We start from the raw sequence: 16,849 nt of genomic DNA on the forward strand, positions 1-16,849 counted from the left end.
CCGGGATGATGGTGTTGATGTGAGCCATGACCAGCCTTTCCAAAGTATTTCATGGCTTACCCGACATGAAGTGCTATTGGGCAGGGTCGTCATTTAGGAGGTTACCTTCGCTTCCCTTGGTCGACAGGGACTATGGTGGTCTGCCTTGAAACGATGTAGTTGTACAAACTAGTCAGTGAGAGGTTGAAAATGTCAGTGAAGACACTTGCCAGTTGGTCTTGCGCATGCCACCACTTATTCTAGCTCCGGGTTTAAGTTTCCCCATAGAGGCCGTGGTTTCCAACAATGGGTACTAGGACCTCTGGGGGTACTTGGCCTACCACAGGGGGGTACTTGAGAAACTGATGAGAACCACCAGGCCTACTGGTAAAAGTTGCACATGAGGGTACTACGGGCACAGAAAATTCAGTGGTGGTAACAGTAACCACAAAGGTTGAGAACCACTGCCATAAAGAATAATATAGACTCTTCTTATGTATCTGTCCCATTGATGACATTCTGTGAGAGCACGTGCAGCACATTTGAGGGCATCTCCATTTTGAAGTAGTCATTTTCTCGTCTACTACTTTCTATGAGTTGGTAAAGCAAACGGAAGGGTGCACACTGCTGCCACTTGCATTGTGTTTTTGAACAGTTATAAAGCCCAAGGTTGGTGAATATACTGTCAGCTTTCATTATGGAATGTTTTGCTCACGAGCATAATTCATAGGCTGATCCTCTCCTGATGACGCTGTATGGAATTATGTGATCCTTCCTTTAACCCATAGGAAGTTCCCACCCAGTTGACTAAATTCATAATGGTGAAATCCTTCTATGTTGTTGCCCATGCAAAAACCTTTTTTTGGCACTAGCGCCCTCTATCTCTGAGTAACCCCTAGGGACATATGTAGTGATCACTTCCCCCTCCCCCAAGCCTAACCTTAAGCATTAGTGTGGAAAATGCTAAACTTACTCACGAATCAGCGTCTAGGTGAAACTTCAACCCTACTCCATAATTATGTGATACAAATTACCCCTGACCTCTGACCTTTGAACCTTGATGACCTTGGCAGTGCTCCTGGAGGAGTAGACCTCGGTCACAGTTGAGTTTGGTTGGTAGCAACACAGGTTACTCCCCCCGCTGTCCGCGTGCACCATCCTTGGGTAGCCATACAATACAGATATTGTCAACAAATATTTCCAGTGAGTTTTTCACATATTTTCAAAGCTAAATAATAAAACTTGACGAAGATCTATGTGACTGGAATGGTGGTATTTGTCAATAAATATATCAGTTCTCTTCAGTTTTTTGCATATCCAATGAGCACCATGATCTAACATGCATCTTCATGTGGGCGAAAAGTGAACGTCTAAGCCTAAACACAAGACAGACAGACCAGACTGCCCAGTAATAACAGAACCATCCACAATACAGTTACCTGTAGATGAAGAGTTGTTCCTGTGTCTGATTGTGTACAGGAGGACATGGGGGAGGGGCTTCCCATCCGACCACCACTGGTAGGAGAACGTGTTCCCTTTGGTGATGTTACAACGTAGGACAGTGGCTTCCCTTCCGTAGAATCCACAGACCCTGATTGGAAATACAACCTCTCACCGTTGACTGGGCTGTGGAAGAACACATACACCATCGCAGTAATCAACCATAGAATCTGATAATGGTTGTGGTTTTTCCTAATTCTGGAGGGGGGATTTTAGATCTGTGAAAACATTTTAGTTCTATTAAAACATTGTATTGTATAAGAATTCAAATTCTATGAGGACATTCTAGTGTCTATGAAGACTTTGATTACCTGAGGGGAATTCAAGTTCTATGAGTAACCTTCTAGTTCTAGAGGAAATTGTAGTTCTGTGACGACATTGTTAAAACCGCAGGCAAAAGAAAGAAACTTCCTCTCCAAATGTCCAACTGCGTTATTTTACAGCAAACTTAACTTTGCAAATATTTGGTATGAGCCCAAGATTCAACAACTGAGACCTAAACTGAACACGTTCCACAGACATGTGAACTGACAGAAAATGGAAATAATGTTGTCCCTGACAAAGGGGGAGTCAAAATCCAAAGTACAGTCAGTATCTGGTGTGCCACCAGCTGCGTTAAGTACTGCCCGTGCATTTCCTCAAATGGACTGCACCAGATTTTTGTCCAGGTCTTGCTGTGAGGATGTTACCTCAATCTTCCACCAAGGCACCTGCAAGTTCCCTGACATTTTTTTTTTTCTGGGGGGAATGTGCCCTACCCTCACCCTCCAATCCACAGGTCCCCAGACGTGCTCAAGGGGATTGAGTAATTGGGCTCTTCGCTGCCATGGCATAACACTGACATCCTGTCTTGCAGGAATCATCTCCGACGGATTCTCACAAGGCCCCTGATCTTTCCCGCCCCCTGTATTTCCTTATTTTCTTAATGCGAATGAAGGGGACTTAGCCTTGTCTGGGAGAAACATATTATTTCGCTCATTAAAAGAAAAAAAATCTTTGTCCAGTTTGAGTGAGTATCACTGTTCTGATATCCAGAAGCTCTTTTCAGATCATAAAAGACAGTAGCATCAACATTATGTACAAAATAGTTTACAAACATGCTAAAAACACACATCGGGTAGGATCCCTAAATGACAGAGCCATCCTCTCCCCCTCGCAATGCTAATTCTGCCAGAACAAAACAAAAGTATTAATACAGGGCCTTACGCTCACCGACTACTCTGAGGTGGGTGTCTTTTGGGGGAGGGGGGGACTGTGGGTTGTATTACTGTGTTGTTCTGTACGCTGGCTACCACACACCATGTACCCTCGTAGGAAAGCAGTGCTGAACAGAGGGAAATTGGGCCATCTCACCAGCAGAGCCTGTAGAAGCCTACGTCTTGTACCTTGTCACCTTCCCTGAGGACAGATTACAGTAATGGATTGGATAACATAACAGTGGGTAAAATGTATATTTTTATTGTATTGTCTACATGCCTTATATTGACAGGGCTCTGTAGAACCTTAAGCTGCCAATATGTAACTTTTTGTGGGCGACCAACATGTCGGTAGCCATGAAGTGCTTTTTTAATGAGGACTGGAATCCTCATTAAAAGCAAGTCTCAGAAAGGCGGTAGTATCGGTTCTAATGTGTGCTATTCCTATGCTTCCCGTTCTTAAGATTTGTTTTTGCATCTTTTACTTGAATTTTTGTACAACCAGCTTCAAACAGCTGAATATCCGATATTGTTTTGAAAAGATACTTCACCAGCTATTTAGGTACAATGATTCTCTACACTTATACATGCTTGTTTTGTCACATAAACTGCAATTAGGCGAACTATTCGAATTTTAACAACCCGGAAATGGCGGAGCGATTTTCTGCATTGTGCATCTTTAAGGTCTTGTCTCATGTGAGTTTCGAATTGACCCCTAGAAACCCTACCCCCTAGCACTGCATTGTGCATCTTTAAGGTCTTGTCCTCATGTGCGTTCAAATTGTACCCCCCTAGAACCCTACCCCCTAGGCAATGCATTGTGGCATCTTTTAGGTCTTGTCTCAGTGAGTTTCAAATTGACCCCTAGAACCCTACCCCCCTAGTAGGCACTGCATTGAATTGATTTACTACTTGCCTGCTGATATATTCATTTTTGAAAAAACAACACCTCCTGTCAGAAGTCTCCGTACTTAGGGGTCTTGAGGTAGATATTGTAGCGATCTTAACCAAACAACTTAGCAAAGGTTCAGAAAATGATATTTTGGCGTAACAACAAGGTTTTTTGGGTTGTACAGTCGTTGACTCTCGTCAGGGCTAACCCCCTGAATTCCCTACAATACAGCACCACCCACCTGAATAGCTGGTAGAGGATGGACTCTTCTTTAGGGTAATGCAAGCACTTCACACTGGAATCTTCTACAGTCTTCTCTAGGGCTGTTGAGGGGCCGTACAGCAAACGGTCTGTGTGCCTAAGGACTGAGGCTCCTGGGAACTGAGGCTCCTGGGACTGAGGCTCCTGGGACTGAGGCCCTTGGACTGAGGCTTCTGGGCCTGAGATTCCTGGACTGAGGCTCCTGGTACTGGGCTCCTTGTACTGAACTCCTGGGACTGAGGCTCCTGGGACTGAGGTTCCTGGGCTGAGGCTCCACTGGGACTGGGCTCCTGGGACTGAGGCTCCTGGGACTGAGGTTTTCCATGGACTTAGCTCCTGGAACTGAGGTTCTGGACCTGAGGCTCCTGGGACTAGGCTCCTGGGACTGAGGCCCTCCTGGGACTGAGGCTCCTGGGACTGGGGTGTTCCTGTGACTGAGGCTCTGGTACTAGAGGTTCCTGGGACTGGGGTTTTCCTTGGCTGGGGTTTCTGGGACTGGAGGCTCCTGGAACTGAGGCCTTGGTACTGAGGTTCCTGGGACTTGAGGCTCTTGGACTGAGGTTTCCTGGGACTGAGCTCCTGGGACTGAGGCTTCTGCCTGGTTTCCTGGGACTGAGGCTCCTGGGACGGGGAGGCTCCTGGGACTGAGGCTCCTGGGACTGAGGCCTCCTGGGATGCAAGGGTTCCTGGTACTGAGGCTCCTGGGACTGAGGCTCCTGGGACTGAGGCTTCCGGGGACCCCCCCTGAGGCTGCCCCTGGGACTGAGGTTCCTGGGACTGAGGCTCCTGGGACTGGAAGGCTCCTGGGACTGAGGTTTCCTGTTACTGGGTTCCTGTCACTGAAGGCTCCCTGGGGGACTGAGGTTCCTGGACTGGGGTTCCTGGGAACTGGGGTTCCTGGGACTGAGGCTCCTGGAACTGAGGCTCTTGGGACTGAGGTTTCCTGGACTGAGGCTCTTGGGAACTGAGGTTCCGGACTGAGGCTCCTGGGACGAGGTTACTGGGACTGAGGTTCTGGACTGAGGTTCCTGTGACCTGAGGCTCCTGGGACTGAGGTTTCTGGGCCTGATTCTCCTGGGACTAGGTTCCCTGGGACTGAGGTTCCTGGGCTGGGACTGAGGCTCCTGGGACTGAGGCTCCTGGGACTGAGGTTTCCTGGGACTTGAAGGTTCCTGGGACTGAGGCTCCTGGGACTGAGGCTCTGGGACTGACGGTTCCTGGACGAGGCCCTGGGACTGAGGTTCCCGGGACTGAGGCTCCTGGACTGAGGTTCCTGGACTGAGGTTTTCCTGGGACCTGAGGTTCCCGGGACTGAGGTTCCTGGGACTGGGGTTCCTGGGACTGAAGGCTCCTTAATGAAGCTCTTGGGACTGAGGTTCCTGGGACTGAGGCTCTTGGGACTGAGTTCCTGGGACTGGAGGCTCCCTGTGACTGAGGTTCTCTGGGACTTGGGAAGGTTCCTGGGACTGTAGGTGCCTGTGACTGATCTCCTGGGACTGAGGTTTCTGGGACTGGAGCTCCGGGACTGAGGTTCCTGGGACTGAGGTCCTGGACTGAGGCTCCTGGGACGAGGCTCCTGGGACTGAGGTTCCTGGGATGAGGTTCCTGGGGACTGGGCTCCTGGGACTGGAAGGCTCCTGGACTGGTGCTCCTGGGACTGAGGTTTCCTGGACTGCGGTTCCTGGACTGAAGGCTCTGGGCCTGAGGTTTTCCGGGGACTGAGGCTCCTGGCACTGAGGTTTCCTGGGACTGAGGTTCCTGGGACTGAGGTTCCCGGACTGAGGTGTCCCTGGGACTGAGGTTCCCCGGGCTGAGGCTCCTAGGCTTGATGTTCCTGGGACGGGGGGACAGGCGTACCCAACACAGTCAGGACCATTAAAACACACACACACACACACACACACACACACACACCACACACACACACACACACACACACACCACACACACACCACACAACACACACACACACACACACACACACCACACACACACACACACACACACACACACAACTTAGACATGGCAACAAAACTTACTTGTCTCCTGGCAGAAGGTTGGTAGAAACCTTCATAGAAATGAGAAAAAGAGAATGAACGGTTGTGTTCATAAATAAAATCTGAAAGCCATAATAAACAAGTACAGCACAACTCACACCAGTAAAACGAAACTACTACTGGTTGTTCTGAGAGTATCATCTTCTTCTCCTTTCCTCCTTCTCCACAAAACCCAATTTGGACTGGACGTTTGTTTTTGACTGAAGAAGCAGATATGGACTTTTGTTGTGTGTGTGTGGTGTGTACTGGCAGTTAAAGTGCTATGGATGTGGTGAGAGTGAATGAAGGGTGGAGACAGAAGATAGAGCGGAGAGAGCAGGATGTGTGGGACCGATAAAAATAACTGCAAAAGGTTAGACCTAGTAACCTACCCGCCCCACTACACACACACCATCACACACTCCAGACACACACAAACACCAGACCACAAACACTCAGGCACACACCTCCAGACACCCACTCCAGACACACCACAACACACACCCCGACACACACACACACACACCACACACACACAACACACAAAAACCAACACACACACACACACGACACACACACACACAGACACACCACCACACACAACACACACGCAGACACACACACACACACACATCCAACACACCCAAAAACGACAACACACACCGTGCACAAGAACTGATAGTACTATACACCGCCCCCTCCCTTATACCCCCTCTCTCTAACAGCGTTTCCACGAAGCACAACATGCTTCAAATGTCGGCAACTTTATTAACACACACACTAGATGTAGCATTACATTTTGTATTGTTTCAGTATTCATCACATTATATTCCATTAAAAGTCTAAAACAGTTTGAAAAGACAATTTACGTCTTAAATTTTTTTTCACTTTGGTGCAATTTTTTTCCACAGTATGTGTACATTTTCACAAACTCTAAGTACAAAGACTCCAACAGATAATCAAAATGTCACGTGGTCAAAATTCTAAGCACATTTTCAATGACTGAGTACTACAAACACAAATTCACAAAGTCACTTTTGTTCAACGTGCAAGCACCAATCACCTTTTCCAATTTGCACACATATTCAAGTATCTGCCTTTCAAAATGCAATATTTCACTTACCTTTTTGATATGATTTTCTTGTCATTATGTTACAATAACATTTGTCTAATTCAATTAATCAAACGGAACTCAAAACGGATTTAACTACTGGAACCAAAATGGAGTAGTGCTATAGCTACCTATATAGTTTCATAACTGCTGAACCAAAAATGGAGTATGCTTAAGCTACCCTAAATAGTTTCATAACTGCTGAAAAAAACCAAATGGAGTCGTGCTTAGCTTACCTACATGTGTTCATAACTGCTGAACCAAAAGTTGGTAGGTGCTTTAGCTTACCTATATAGTTTCCTAACTGCTGAACCAAAATGGAGTAGTGCTTATTGCTTACCTATATAGGTTTCTACGGCTGAACCCAAATGGAGTGTGCTTAGCTTACCCCACAATACATAGTTTTCATAAACTGATACACTGATCACTCATCATTCCTCCATCAGCCAGTGTGGCTTCACCAGGGAAAACGTGGAGAGTCACTGGAAGTGCTTCCATTCGAATTATACTGTACAATGCACTGCTGAAATACCTGGGTTTGTATACTAAAAATATATTTATAATATACCTGATTTGTATATTACAATACATTTATACCTGAGTTGGTAATATACAACAATATGATTTATCATGGGTTGGTATATAACAATAATTTATACCTGGGTTTTGTATATTACAATATATTTTTACCTAATATTGTATAACATATGTTTTATTACCTGGGTTGTATAGTAAAAAAAAAAAAACAATATATTTATACCTGGGTTGTATATTACAATATATTTATACCTAAGTTGTATAAACAATATGTTTCTACCTGGGGGGGTTTTTTGTATATAACAAGATCTGTATACAAATGGTTGTATATACCAATATATTTTATACATGGGTTGTATATAACAATATATTTATACATGATTTGTATACAAGATTATGTTTATCCGGGGTTGTATAATAACAAATATATTTATAGCTGAAGTTGTATATAACAATATATTTATAACCTTGAGTTGTATATTACAATTATATTTATACCTGAGTTGTATATAACAATATTTTATACTTTGTTATATTACAATATATTTTTATACCTGATTGTATATAACAATATATTTATACTGAGTTGTATTTCAATATATTATACCTGAGTGGTATATAACAAGATATTTTACCTGGGTTGTATATTACAATATATTTATACCCTGAGTTTGTATATTACATATATTCCTACTCGTGTCTCCAAATTATTGATAACACGTAAACTGATGACTTTCAAGCAGAGAGACCGGCGATACTGCCTGTATCAGTTTGACATCACACAGAAAAGGTGTTCTTGAACAGTGTTGCATGGGGGCAGAAATAGCTCCATCAGACTACCCAGGACGTTAAACTGTAGCCTACCTGCATTACAATACCTACACAATACCCCATATATCTGATATTTGTTCTACACTGTTACTGTATAAGGATAATGAACTAAGAAAACCCTACACATGTACTGTATGAAGGATTAATGAAACGTGTAGGCCTGACACATGTACTGTATAAGGATACTGAAACTTTGAGGCTGCACCATGTACTGTAATATGATAATGAAACTGTAAGTCTGACCATATGTACTGTAATAAGGATAATGAAACTAAGGCTGACATATGTACTGTATAAGGATAATGAAACTATAAGGCTGACATATGTACTGTTATACGTGATTGAAACTGTAAGGCTGACATATGTACTGTAAAGGATAATGAAACTGTAAGGCCGTGACATATGTACTGTATAAGGATAATGAACTGTAGACTGACATATGTACTGATAAGGAATAAATGAAACTAAGAGCTGACAATGTACTGTATAAGAGATAATGAAACTGTAATTGACCATATGTACGTTAATAAGGATAATGAACTAAGGCTGACATATGTACTTTATAAGGATATGAAACTGTAAGACTGACATATGTTACTGTATAAAGGAGAATGAAACTGTACGACTGACATATGTACTGTTATAAGGATAATGAACTGTAAGACGACACATGTACTGTAGTGAAGGATAATGAAACTGTAAAAGGCTGTACACATGTACTGTTAATAAGGATAATGAAACTGTAAGGCTGACACAATGTACTGTATAAGGATAATGAAACTAAGACTGACATATGGACTGTATAAGATAATGAACAACTTAAGGGCGACACAGTGTACTGTATAAGGATAATGAAACTAAGACTGCCATATGTAATGTATAAGAATAATGAAACTGGTAAGGCTTACACCATGTACTGATAAGGATACTGAAACTAAGACTGACATATGTACCTGTATAATGATTAATGAAACCTGTGAGGGCTGACCCATTACTGTATAAGGATAATGAAACTGTAATACTGACATATGTCTGTATAAGGATAATGAAACTGTAAGGGCTGAACTGTAACTGTAATAAGGATACTAAACGAAGACTGACATATGTAATGTATAAGAATAATGAAACTGTAAGGCTGACACATGACTGTATAAGGATAATTTAAACTAAGACTGACATATGTACTGTATAGGGATAATGAAACTAAGACTGACATATGTACTGTATAAGAAATAATGAAACTGTAAGGCTGACACATGTACTGTATAGGATAATGAACCTACGACTGACATATGTACTGTATAAGGGGGACAAATAATGAAACTGTATAAGGCTGACATATGTCTGTATAAGGGATAATGAAACTGTAAGGCTGACACATGTCCTGTATAAGGATAATGAAACTAAGACTGACATAGTTACTGTTAAGAATAATGGAAACTGTAAGGCTGACACATGTACTGTATCAGATAATGAAACTAGACTGACATATGTACTAGTTAGAGGATATGAACAAAGACTTGACATATTTACTGTATAAGGATAATGAAAACTGTAAGGCTGACCACATGTACTGTATAAAGGATGATGAAACTAAGACTGACATATGTACTGTATAGATAATGAAACTGGTAAGGCTGACATATGTACTGTATAAGGATAATGACAACTAAGACTGACACATGTACTGTAATAAGGATAATGAAACTAACTGACATAGTACTGTATAAGGATAATTAAACTAAGCTGACATCATGTACTGTATAAGGATAATGAAAGGTAAGGATGACACGTGTACTTGTATAGAAAGGATAATGAAACTGTAAGCTGACATATGTACTGTATAAGGATAATGAAACTAAGGCTGACATATGTACTGTATAAGGATAATGAAATTGTAAGGCTGACATATGTACTGATAAGGATAATGAAACTTAAGGCTGAATATGTTTAAACTGTATAAGGATAATGAACTGTAAGGCTGACATATGTACGTATAAGGAATGAAACTAAGAACTGGACATATGTACTGTATAAGATAATGAAAATAAGACTGACATATGTACTGTATAAATCAAATCAAATGTTAATGTGTCATACACATGTTTAGTAGATGTTATGCGAGTGTAGCGAAATGCTTGTGCTTCTATTCCGACAGTGCAGTAATATTCTAACAGTAAATCTAACAATTCCCCAACAACTACCAAATACACACAAATCTAAGGGGTGAATAGAATATGTACATATAAATATATGATGATGAGCGATGGCCGAGCGGCATAGGCACGGTGCAATAGGTGAAATACAGTGTAACATAAGATATGAGTAATGTAAGATATGTAACATTATTAAACTGGCATTATTTAAGTGGCATTGTTTAAGTGACTTGTGATCCATTGTTTACGTGGCCAGTGATTGGTCTCAATGTAGGCAGCGTCTCTCTGAGATAGTCATTGCTCTTTAGGCAGTCTGATGCCCTTGAGATAGAAGCTGTTTTTCAGTCTCTCGGTCCCGCTTTGATGCACCCTGTACTGACCTCGCCTTCTGGATGGTAGCGGTGGTGAACAGGCAGTGCTCAGTGGTGGTTGATGTCCTTGATGATCTTTTTTGGCTTTCCTGTGACATCGGTTGCTGTAGGTGTCCATGGAGGGCAGGTAGTTTTGCCCCGTCATGAGTTGGGCACCCTCTGGAAGCCTTGCGTTGAGGGCGGTGCGTTGTGTACCAGGCTGTGAAGAGCCCGACAGGATGCTCTCGATTGTGCATCTGTAAAGTTTGGTCAGGGTTTTGGATGACAAGCTAAATTTTCTTCAGCCTCCCGAGGTTGAAGAGTCGCTGTTGCACCTTCTTCACCACACTGTCACCACACTTTCTTCACCACACTGTCTGTATAGGCTGTCCTCGTTGTTGTTGGTAATCAAGCCCACTATGGTTGTGTCATCTGCAAACTTGATGATTGAGTTGGAGGCGTAAAATGGCCCCGCAGTCGTGGGTGAACAGGGATTAAGGAGAGGGCTGAGCACACACCCTTGTGGGGCCCCAGTGTTGACGGTCAGCGAAGTGGAGATGTTGTTTTCCTACCTTCACCACCTGGGGGCAGCCCGTCAGAAAGTCCAGGACCCAATTGCACAGGGTAGAGAGCCAGGGTCTCTAGCTGATGATGAGCTTGGAGGGTACTGTGGTGTTAAATGCTGAGGTGTAGTCAATGAACAGTATTCTTTCATAGGTATTCCCCTTGTTCAGATGGGATAATACAGTGTGCAGTGTGATGGCGATTGCATCGTCTGTGAACCTATTGGGGCGGTATGCAAACTGAATTGGGTCTAGGGTGGCCGTTAAGGTGGAGGTGATGTGATCCTTGACATATCCTTCAGCACGTCATGATGACAGAAGTGAGTGCTACGGGCAGTAGTCATTTTGTTCAGTTATCTTTGCCTTCTTGGGTACAGGAACATTTGTGGCCATCTTGAAGCATGTGGGGACAGCAGACTGGGGAGGGAGCGATTGAATATGTCCGTAAACACACCAGCCAGCTGGTCTGCTCATGCTCTGAGGACACGGCTAGGGATGCCGTCTGGGCCAGCAGCCTTGCGAGGGTTAACACGTTTAAATGTTTTACTCACGTCGGCCACGGAGAAGGAAAGTGGGGGGCACAGTCCTTGATAGCAGGCCTCAACGGTGCCTGTATATCCTCAAAGTGGGCAAAGAAGGTGTTTAGTTTGTCTGGAAGCGTGACGTCGGTGTCTGTGGACAGAGCTGGTTTCTTTTGTAGTCAGTGATTTCCTGTAGACCCTGTCACATACGTCTTATGTCTGAGCCGTTAATTGCAACTCCACTTTGTCCCTATACCGACATTTCGCTTGTTGATTGCCTTGCGGAAGGAATAACTACACTGTTTATATTCCCATATTCCCAGACCTCTTTCGATGGTTAAATGCGGTGGTTCGCGCTTTGAGTTTTGCAAAATTCCGCCATCCATCCACGGTTTCTGGTTAGGGTAGGTTTTAATAGTCACAGTGGGTACAACATCTCCAATGCACTTCCTTATAAACTCACTCACCGAATCAGCGTATAGATCGATGTTGTTCTCTGAGACTGACCGGAACATATCCCAGTCCACGTGATCAAACAATCTTGAAGCATGGATCCCGATTGGTCAGACCAGCGTTGAATGGTTCTAGTCACTGGTACATCCTGTTTGAGTTTCTGCCTATAAGACGGTAGGAGCAAGAGGACTGGGCTTCTCCATGCACCGGGCTTCTCCATGCATCGCGCCGACAGACATAAACTCCTCTCTGGGAAAGAGGAAGCATGGTCGGATTTGCCGAAGGGATGGCGGGGTATGGCTTTGTATGCATCAGACGGAAGTTAGAGTAGCAGTGGTCGAGTGTATTACCACCGTGAGTACTGCAATCAATATGCTGGAAGAATTTAGGTAGCCTTGTTGTCAAATTTGCTTTGTTAAAATCCCCACTACAATAAATGCAGCATCAGGATATATGGTTTCCAGTTTACAGTCCAGTGATGTTCCTTGAGGGCCGTCGTGGTGTCTGGTTGAGGGGGAATGTCACAGCTGTGACGATAACTGACGAGAATTATTTTGGGAGGTAAAATGGCCGGCATTTGATTGTAAAGATTCTAGGTCGGGTGAGCAGAAGGCTTGAGTTCCTGTATGTTGTTATGATTACACCATGAGTCGTTAATCATGAAGCATACACCCCGCCTGTTACGTCCGTCGTTGAACGAATGAGACCAAAGCGCAGCGTGGAAAGTGTTCATGATTTTTAACAATGAACACCAACAAAACAACAAAATCAAACGAATGTAAAGTTCTGCAGGCTAGACAGTAACAATGCAAAAACAAGATCCCACAATCGAAGGTGGCAAAAAGGGCTGCCTAGGTATGATCCCCAATCAGAGACAACGATAAACAGCTGCCTCTGATTGGGAACCACACTAGGCCAACAAAGAAATAGAAAACTAGAATGCCCACCCAAATCACACACACCCTGACCTAACCAATAAGAATAAAAAAGGCTCTCTAAGGTCAGGGTGTGACACCGCCCTTCCTCTTCCCAGAGAGTGTGTTTATCTCTGTCGGCTTAATGCATGGAGAAGCCCGGTGGCTGAACCGATTCCGACAACATATCCCAAGAGAGCCATGTTTCCGTGAAACAGAGAATGTCACAATCTCTGGGGTCTTTCTGGAAGGCAGCCCTTGCTCGAATTTCGTCAGCTTCATTATCGTAAGATGATGAAACTGTAAGACTGATGTACGTCTCAACATGCTCACCATTGGATACAACAAAATAGGGTTTTCAAACTAATTGTGTATGTCAAGTTATGGCCAAATACTGTACGGAAAATGATATTTACCATATACTCTTCTTTCTACTCAGCACTTCAAAAAGGACAGTTTGTATGTATCTTGTATTTTTTGCTATTGGATTAAAAGGTAGTTAAAATGACTAACTGTGAGCCTGTCGTTATCTGATGGATTGGTAACTAAACAAAGTGTTGTCATGGTATGACTCAGGGGTGAACGATGTGTTCAGCACCAATGAATGTTAAATCAAACGGTTCTGAACACAAGACAGGGGACATTACAAGGGTGTGAGTTTTGACTTTTGAAAATATAACACTTCAATCTGAAAAATGGGCTGAAGTGATTGAAAAAAAATGTTATAATAGTTTGTTGGATAAAATTACATTGAAGGATTCTTTTGTGAGGAACTCGTCGGTCTAAAGTTGGGTTTTATTTCATCACGTCGGTTATATTGTGATCTCAAGGGTCTGAAAAGAGAAAGAACAGTTATGATAAAAGTTGTATTTTCCCAAAATATATATCATAAAAAAGTGATATACTCTATGGACATTTGTCAGTGCAATGTTGAAATCTCCTTTTTCTACACTGGATTATTCTGGAGTCTAGATTCAAAATCATGCAGCTAATATCAGTAGTATATTGGCTGTGCTATTGCTGCTTTCAAAACACTGGGAACTCTGAAAAATACGAGGTCAAATCATGACGTCAGTGATCTTCAGGTCGGAAAGCACAAGAAGAGAGCCAAGTTCCCGAGATGGAACTTCGTGTTGGATGACCTTTCAAATAGACTTTTCCCAGTCGGGGCTTGTTTTCTTCCCAGTTCCCAGTTGTTTTGAATGCAATGAAGTCGGAAGTCGGAGATTCCCGAGTTCTGAGCTCTCATTGTTTTAAATGTTCATCAACTCTACCTGATTCTCAACATCACTGTCACACAGGAAGTGTCCACTTGCTTGACCCCTGACCTGGTAGTGATGTCAGACAGAGAAAGTGGATCTGGGATGATGCAGAAATGTTCACTGAATCGTCTTTCCACTGAAGGGGGAGACATTAAAGAGACAGAGCGAGAGAGACAGACAGACAGGTAGACAGACAGAAAGACGAGACAGACAGATAAAGAGAGAGACAGACAGAAAGACAGAGACAACAGACAGATAAAGAGAAAGAGAGAGAGAGAGAGAGAGACAGACAGACAGACAGACAGACAGAAAGACAGACAGACAGACAGACAGACAGACAGACAGACAGACAGACAAGACAGACAGACAACAGACAGACAGACAGGCAGGCAGACAGACAGACAGACAGACAGACAGACAGACGACCAAAGAAGAGAAAGAGAGAGAAAGACAGAGAGAGACAGACAGAGAAAGACAAGAAAGACAGAGACAGACAGACAGAGAAAGAGAGAGAAAGACAGAGACAGACAGACAGAGAAGAAAGAGAGAAAGACAGAGACAGACAGACAGAGAAAGAGAGAGAAAGAGAGAGAAAAGAGAGGAGAGATGTTTGTAAGGGCAATGACACTAATTGAGACAGTACAAGGAGGTTTTGGAAGGGATCCTATTTGGGTTGAATTAAACTGATATTTTTTCAAAACACTGTAGGCCTACAATAGACTTAAAGAAATACAGGACTCACTTCGCCGCTCTCGCTCTCGCTCTCTGCTCGCTGCTTGCAACAACGTCTGAAGAGAGGGGGGAGGAAGAGAGAGAGAGAGAGAGAACGAAAGACTGAGAGTGACACATTTAAGAACATAACCATATTCTGAACACACACACACACCCCTCGTTGGCGGTTGAGCATCCTCATCACACAGGCACACCCCCTGCCAGGGTCAGCATGAGGAAACCAGCAGAACACTATGGCCATGACCTCTATGGTTGTCGTGGCAACTTCTGTATGGACAGAGATGAGAGGGGAGAGAGAGTTCACCACAACCAACTCACCTGTAAAGTTTCAACCTAACTCACCTGTCAACTTGCCACATGCATAAAGTTATTACAGTTAAATAAATTGTTATCATTTAGGGTGCTTCCCAAATGGAACCCTATTCCCCATTTGGTGCACTACTTTTGACTATGGCCTATGGGTGACTAATTCTCCCTCATTTGGGACACATCCTAACTCACCTGTGACCTCACAAGGACAGGTTGGCTTTCCACCCAGGCGGACGTTACGTCATAACTGTCCCTTGCCCTGCACCGATAATACCCAGAGTCCTCTAGGGTGATCTCGGTGAGGAATAGGTGCGCCCTCCTGTCCGCCAGGGCGTGAGATGGTGAGAGGAGTCTCCCTCAGAGGGGTGAAGAGGAGGGAGCCGTTGAGGGACCAGGAGAAGAAAGGGAAGGTCCCAAGGCTCAGGAGCATTGGGACGAGCGGAGGCCATCTTGGAATCAACCCTGTAAAGGTACTCCACATCCACCTTTGGTGCGCCTCCTACTGGTGGGAGGAGGGATAGGATGGGGGAGGGAGGGAGGGAGGGAGGAGGGAGGGAGGGAGGGAGGGAGGGGGGGAGGGAGGGAGGGAAGGGGAGATTGAGGGATGGCCACAGTCAATACTCATACACTATCATGATATAAAAACAGTCAACACTCATACAGCTATCATGACATAACACAGTCAATACTCATACAGCTATCATGACATAAACACAGTCAACATTCATACAGCTATCATGACATAAACACAGTCAACATTCATACAGCTATCATGACATAAACACAGTCAATACTCATACAGCTATCATGACATAAAAACATTCAACATTCATACAGCTATCATGCCATAAACACAGTCAATTCTCATACAGCTATCATGACATAAACACATGCAGGAAACACATGGAATACTACAATACACACACACACAACACACACAACACACACACACACACACACACCACACACACACACAACACCACACACACACACACACACACACACACACACACACACACACACACCACACCACATAGGTTTAGCCCGTACCCACTACCAGAGTCAGGGGTCTGCTGGTCAGTCTCTGTGCATCACTCTCCACTGCACACCGCACCGCGCCCATGTCACGCCCGAACTATGGCAACGGGGAACCAGGCAACCACGACTCCGTTGCCACGTCGGAACCCACCTCCTTGTCGTCAAGGAAGAGGTAGAAGGTCACGGAGGGGTTCCCCTTGACGACCTG

General features: G+C 44.0%; 1 long non-coding RNA gene across 1 annotated transcript; it reads right to left on the reverse strand.

Annotated features, from left to right (window-relative positions):
- Positions 1-14,009: 14,009 nt before the first annotated feature.
- On the reverse strand, positions 14,010-15,405 carry LOC120028043. The gene is made up of 3 exons (XR_005473371.1): positions 15,305-15,405; positions 14,629-14,698; positions 14,010-14,133 (listed from the first exon to the last, which is right to left on the reverse strand). It is a non-coding gene; the product is annotated as an uncharacterized LOC120028043 (long non-coding RNA).
- Positions 15,406-16,849: the final 1,444 nt, after the last annotated feature.

The sequence above is a fragment of the Salvelinus namaycush genome, chromosome 2 (assembly GCF_016432855.1).
Source record: "Salvelinus namaycush isolate Seneca chromosome 2, SaNama_1.0, whole genome shotgun sequence".
Taxonomy (NCBI): Eukaryota; Metazoa; Chordata; class Actinopteri; order Salmoniformes; family Salmonidae; genus Salvelinus; species Salvelinus namaycush.